The sequence below is a fragment of the Perna viridis genome, chromosome 5 (assembly GCF_037379345.1).
Source record: "Perna viridis isolate PV_CMFRI_1.1 ecotype Kerala chromosome 5, ASM3737934v1, whole genome shotgun sequence".
Lineage (NCBI taxonomy): Eukaryota > Metazoa > Mollusca > Bivalvia > Mytilida > Mytilidae > Perna > Perna viridis.
Window position 1 is genome coordinate 31,403,953 of NC_142449.1, and position 6,000 is coordinate 31,409,952.

Sequence of the window (6,000 nt, forward strand, 5' to 3'; positions counted from 1 at the left end):
TATGTTCCGTTGGTGATTGTCGACGGATGCTGAATCTTTATTGAAAAGAATCAATCGATAAATCAATCATTTAACCAACAAGTGAATGAATGAAATAGGTAATAATCCTACATAAAATAAGACATTGAAAAAATCTTATTTCAATGTTTTACATATAAATATTACTCTTTTCTATTTTGATTTTCATTTGTGTGATTGTGTAACATTGTAATATATATGTTCCGGATAACTAATATTATATGACTGACATAATACGCTGTTATTATTCGCATATAAAATATGCTTGTTCTACTTTTATATATATCGAGTCTAAAATTCCTAATATATCCATCGAACAGTAATCGGATCGATTCTATCATACTTCTGTTAACTAAAAACGAATTGGAACACCACTATAAACCCATGTAAGACCTTTGAAATTACAATATCGTTGACGTCATTCTATTTAATACCTAATTATTGTCTTGAATATCTATTGTATTAATTAAAATTGTTTGCTTTCTGAATAGTTCTACTCATGCTGTTATTCTATGTCAAATTGCATATTGAATCAAGCTTAAGTAGATCGTCTTAATATCGCCATATTAAACATGCTTATTACAAGTAACATATGGACTGCCGATGGTATTGCTTAATTCTTCTGTACATGTATAGTTCCTTTCGAACCTCACCGAACAGGTTGTCTTGTGTTGGCATGTTACGTACTTTCGAAAAAAACTTATTCTGGCTTTCATTACGGAAAGATGAAAAATGACTATTATATGACAGGTGAATTCAGGCTTCTTACAACGTCAGTTGATACTGTTTTATATTTCGTAATTTTAGTAAAACACATTCTAAACCATGTTGCAATTTTATGATTTACGTATTAACACATCTTGGATTTTGTAATCTCATAGTAAATGTCTAAAATGTCCTTTATGCATAAACAATCCATTAAAAATCGTTTATATATATTTAAAAAGACGAAAAGAGATTTGAGATTTGAATCTATGGAGAAACATCAAACACCTCTTTAGGATGCCATACAAATTGTTTATATTATCAAGTGCTTTGTAGAAACCAAAGCAATATAATATGGAAATAACCGATGACAATACTCTTACAAAATATCACGCAGGGGAAAAATCGTACTTGTATCCAAAGGAATACATGAATATATAGAGTACATATCAGATAATGCAATATTTAGGACAAATAAAATGTTCCATTGTATTCCATTCGATGCGTCGAATCAATGTCAATTTAGCTCTGTGGATCAAAGAAACCTCTATGTTTGTTATCTTCTACTGAGGTCGCTGTTTGTTTCATAATTTTCATATTTTCTTTTCACTATAGTAAAAGCAGTAATTTTTGCACTATTAAAATGTTAGTGCTATTTTTGCAATAAACAGATAAACTCAAAACAACCCATCTTCCGAATTGTACACCAAAACAAAAACCCCAAACAAAGATACAAAGATACAAAAAACAAAACAAAAATTAAAAAACAAACCAAAAAATTAACCAAAACACATAGGCGCATTTATTTAGAACAGACGAGCATCGTGTGTCGTACTCTGATAATCTAGTGAACTTGTGTGGTCCAGAAGGGTGAGCAGCTCTTGTGTTTTGCAAGACACCAGCTGTACTCTCGTTGGAGGTCGCGTCTGGAGAAAGAAAAAGACAATTATGAAAAATGGTTTTTAACGAGGAACAAATCAAGCAAGACTATCGGTAAAGGAACATTATTTGTACGCCATAATTTATATTAAAATGAAGATAAACAGATGAAAATACCGATCCGTCTTCATTCTTTGTAACAAATAATTGTGGAACTATTTTTGTTTTAGATAAAATTAGCTTTTGTCATTGTATGAAATTTACCCAATGGTAATGATGTTAAGTAGATAAATCAATTTTACACACCACGTTGCATTATGCATGTTCAGAGCTTTGCATTGTTTATTTTTCTAAAAGTTTCACTTGCGTAAAGTGTACCTTTATAGCAACACGAATAAACATTGTACTTGTCGGTGCGGAGATGAAACTTCCAATTTATTAGGTATACTTTCATTTTTCGTCATAGCAATTAGTTTTATCTGACCTTTAACGATAATTCATTTCAATTGTATGATATCACATTGCAAACTATTGATGCAAACGCAAAGAAAATGTGTCAAGCATTTATATATTCTATTTTGGTAACTAACTAATTACTCTGATGCTGATATCCGGTAGCTGAAAACTATATAATTGGAAGAAATATAGAGGAATCGATGAAATTTAATCTTGTTATTGGTTTCAGAGGTTCTCGTTTTAGCACCAGATTTAATATCACACCATTTAAATGATGAATGCATTTTGGAAGGTCCATTCAAAGTGTCTTATATGTAATTGAATGATTTTGATTCTTTGGATAAAAACACATATTCAATAATAAATTAAAAAAATATAATGACTTTAGGCCTATAGTACAATTATACAAAAACTATGCAATTGAAATATGAAAAACAATTGTGGATAAAGGAAATATTTACCACAAATCCAATTTAAACTGAAATTATATCAGATAGTAAGCATCTCCTGCTTTCTAAATAACACCCGTCGTTTGAATACGTCTTGACCAACAGTTAACACATACAACATGTACATGTAGTATTTTAATTGCACATCTTTAAATTGATTCAGATTTCTTTTTGCTTACCATCTGATATACATGTTATACCTATAAAAAGTTCATGTCAATTTCATTTTTTATACACATCTGATTTGTTTATCAACTACATTTTAGTGGAAGTGTTTTCTTTTTTTTTTATCGTACTAGATTTTTTAAAATGAAGCATGCGGGGACAAGGTTATTTTGCTTCAAGATTAAGGACATCACTACAAAAGTTTAATGTTCGTTATTGTTATTGTGTATCCATCTGCACTATGAGAACCGATTTGTTCACTTTGTAATATCCTTCATTTTCATCTTTCGTCTACCTGACATTTCATGAGCAGCTCGGCGGGCGTTTCTAGAAAAGCAGAGAACGCTTACCCTTCCGATGTACCTAGTCCATAGTTCTAGTTTCTTGTAGAGTCCGGGTTGCTCATTTACTTTTGTTTCTTTATATGTGTTGTTTTGGTTATTTCTTCGTTGTTTGTATTCATTTTTTCTGTGCAATCTTTATCATTCAGATATATGCGTTTAATTTCCACTCAAATACCGGTTCCCTTGATTACCATTTTACATCATTTATATTGATAATGGTTTAACTTTTAAAGGTTTTATAATTATAAAACATCGCATTGATGACGGTTATACATTCAAATGCACTTTTACTTAGCATCTTTAAGAATTAGGATCATTATTAAATTAATGCAAATCTTATTGAAAACTTCAACCTTAATTTTTACCAAGTAAAGACCTGTGGCCCTTTGCACAAAAATTTGTAAGAGTAAAATTAGACGTCACAATACTTTTATTTACTATGACGTCATAAAGAGTAATCAAGGGAACCAAGGTTATAGCGGTAATCAAAAGAATGTAATCCAGGGACAAAGACCAGACATGGAAAACAGACATACACAACAAAGAACATAAAGTAACTAAAATCATACGTACAAAGTAACAAAAGCAAATGGGCAACTCGGACTCCACTAAAAACTGGGAGCATGGACCAGGTGCACCGGTAGGGTAAGCGTCCTCTGCTTTTCTAGAAACACCCGCCGAGTTGCTCATGAAAAGTCAAGTCCGGGGTAGACTTACTTACGACTAATTTTTCTCTTACGACTTTTTGTGAAAAGAACCACTGTTCATATTACATCAAATCCGAAGTCATTTATATCAAAGCTCGTTACATCACTCTCAAAATGGTAAATAGTTCATACAATATATTTCGCTTTGAAAAAAATGAATGTTTTTGGCTTTTGCAGCTAACGTTCTTTATAGTAAGTCACTTAAGGAAGTAGACCTAGGATAAGGGATAAAAAAAAAATCATTGGAACGTTTGTATTCAAGATTTTACATCCATCTAATGTAAGCATCTAATTAACTTTGATTGATTTTATTCTGCTTAAAAAAAGCTTGAGAGGCTTTGGTGAAATTGAATTTGATACAAACATATCACTGCTTTCAAGAGTTATGTCCCTTACCCTAGGTCTATCTCCTTAAATTTTGCCTTATATATTCAGTACTTCAACTTATGTATTACAATTAAAAAACCTTCATATAAGCCACAAAACGAAAAGTGGGAAATTTTTAACATGTTTTTCTTCCTGGTTAATATTTGTATGATCCCTGAAGATATCTTAATTTTGTCTCTGCAAATGATACGCATTGCACAGAATTTCTTCCTATATTTTTCAACGAATAATCTGCATTTAATTAGATAGAAGAAAACGGTGATACTTATTTTCATCAAACTGATAACCAGCACTAGTTTTAACCAAAATCAATACTAATATTTGTTTGATCACTTTTGTATATGTAAATGATTAACATAGCATATGCTTTCTTTTTTTTTGCGCACAATTCTTAAGTGAATTTTATTTCAAAACAAGATAAATAACTGATGTTTCGATACTCTTCGCTGCATGATAAAATCAAGCATGCGTAAGGAATCTGAGATTTTAGACACAATGTAAAGTAAATGGATTTATTATTGATCATAGCTGTATTGACGTCTCAGATTTGTCAAATGCTATTTCGAAACTGTCCTCGATATGCTATTTTTGTAACTTACTTAAACAATTAGCCTGAATATCAAATTGCTTGGAACCCAATTGAAGAGTTAAAACAGTTTGCATTAATGAACGAAATCAATTTAATTTCTTCGCATCATTATTTTTCTGTATAGAACGCGTTTTTTGCATTTATCAGAATTCATAGTTTTTTCAATATGGACATTTACGAACATCCTTAAATGCTTACAAAACACCTATATTTTGTCCTATAATAGGGAAGAATCTCAAACATTCGATCTTTCTTAGTAATTTCATTCATTGTAATTGTCAGGAGAAAATGAAATATTTAAGAGAACGTGTCCTGAATATTTTGAAAGCGAAAATTTCGTCAAGATGAGTAAACTAGATTAAATGGTTGAATTCATAATAAATATTTATACAAATAATTCTAACGTCTTTATACTGGACTTTAAAAAATGATGTCATATCTAAGGCTAAAAAATATGTTAGGTTCTCAGGCATTGCCGCATCCTTGAAAACCCTCCCGCATCTGCGATTTTTATCACAATAAAAAATATTGATTGATTTTCACTTCCACAAATTGCATTTATTTTCCGACAATCTTACAGACTAACAAACTTGCTTTACAATAATGAGCTTTTATTGTACATTTGATTAAATTGAAATGCAATTTTGTTATCCTGATGAAGGTAATTAACACAAAGTTACAACGTTTTAAATAATAAACACAACAGCTGTTAGTTCTTTAATGAATAATCGGTTTAAACATCAAAGCCCTTCAAGCGAATAGGAAATCTTTAAGCTATTCTAATAAGAAGTTATTACCAAAGCTGGAAGCAACGTGAGATATTCTTGTCAAATCACGTTGATTTTCACGTGGTGTGTTTTGCTTGTGTCAGTCCATTCAGCACCGCTGTAAAAGTGTCTCGGATATGTAATATAGTTCTGTCAAAGTACAAGGCAATGTTGATTCATCATATATCAAACTAATCAATGTAACTGTTCAAACACGTTTATTACGACGTAAAATCAATTCTTCGTTCATTCATTTCCCTATAGATGCTACATGTATATTTTGTGAAAAAAATCTTTGACCGGAAGTAGAGTAAATATACTAGCGGGAAATTATCTCGTACTTTTCTGTAGAAGAATGTAACCAAATTTTAAGTGTAAATACCTTCAGTGGGCAACTTTAACTAGCGCTTTTATTTTTGAATCCAATTTCTGTTATGCCTATTGAAAGATTTCTGATAAAAACTTTTTGATATAAAGAGATGCACGAATCTCTAATCATTAGCCTTTGCCTTGGTTTACGGCAGAGCTGTACTT

General features: G+C 30.9%; 1 long non-coding RNA gene across 1 annotated transcript; it reads right to left on the reverse strand.

Moving 5' to 3' along the window:
* Positions 1-1,502: 1,502 nt before the first annotated feature.
* On the reverse strand, positions 1,503-5,589 carry LOC148617068 (uncharacterized). Its single transcript, XR_015921920.1, has 2 exons — positions 5,497-5,589; positions 1,503-1,649 (listed from the first exon to the last, which is right to left on the reverse strand). It is a non-coding gene; the product is annotated as an uncharacterized LOC148617068 (long non-coding RNA).
* Positions 5,590-6,000: the final 411 nt, after the last annotated feature.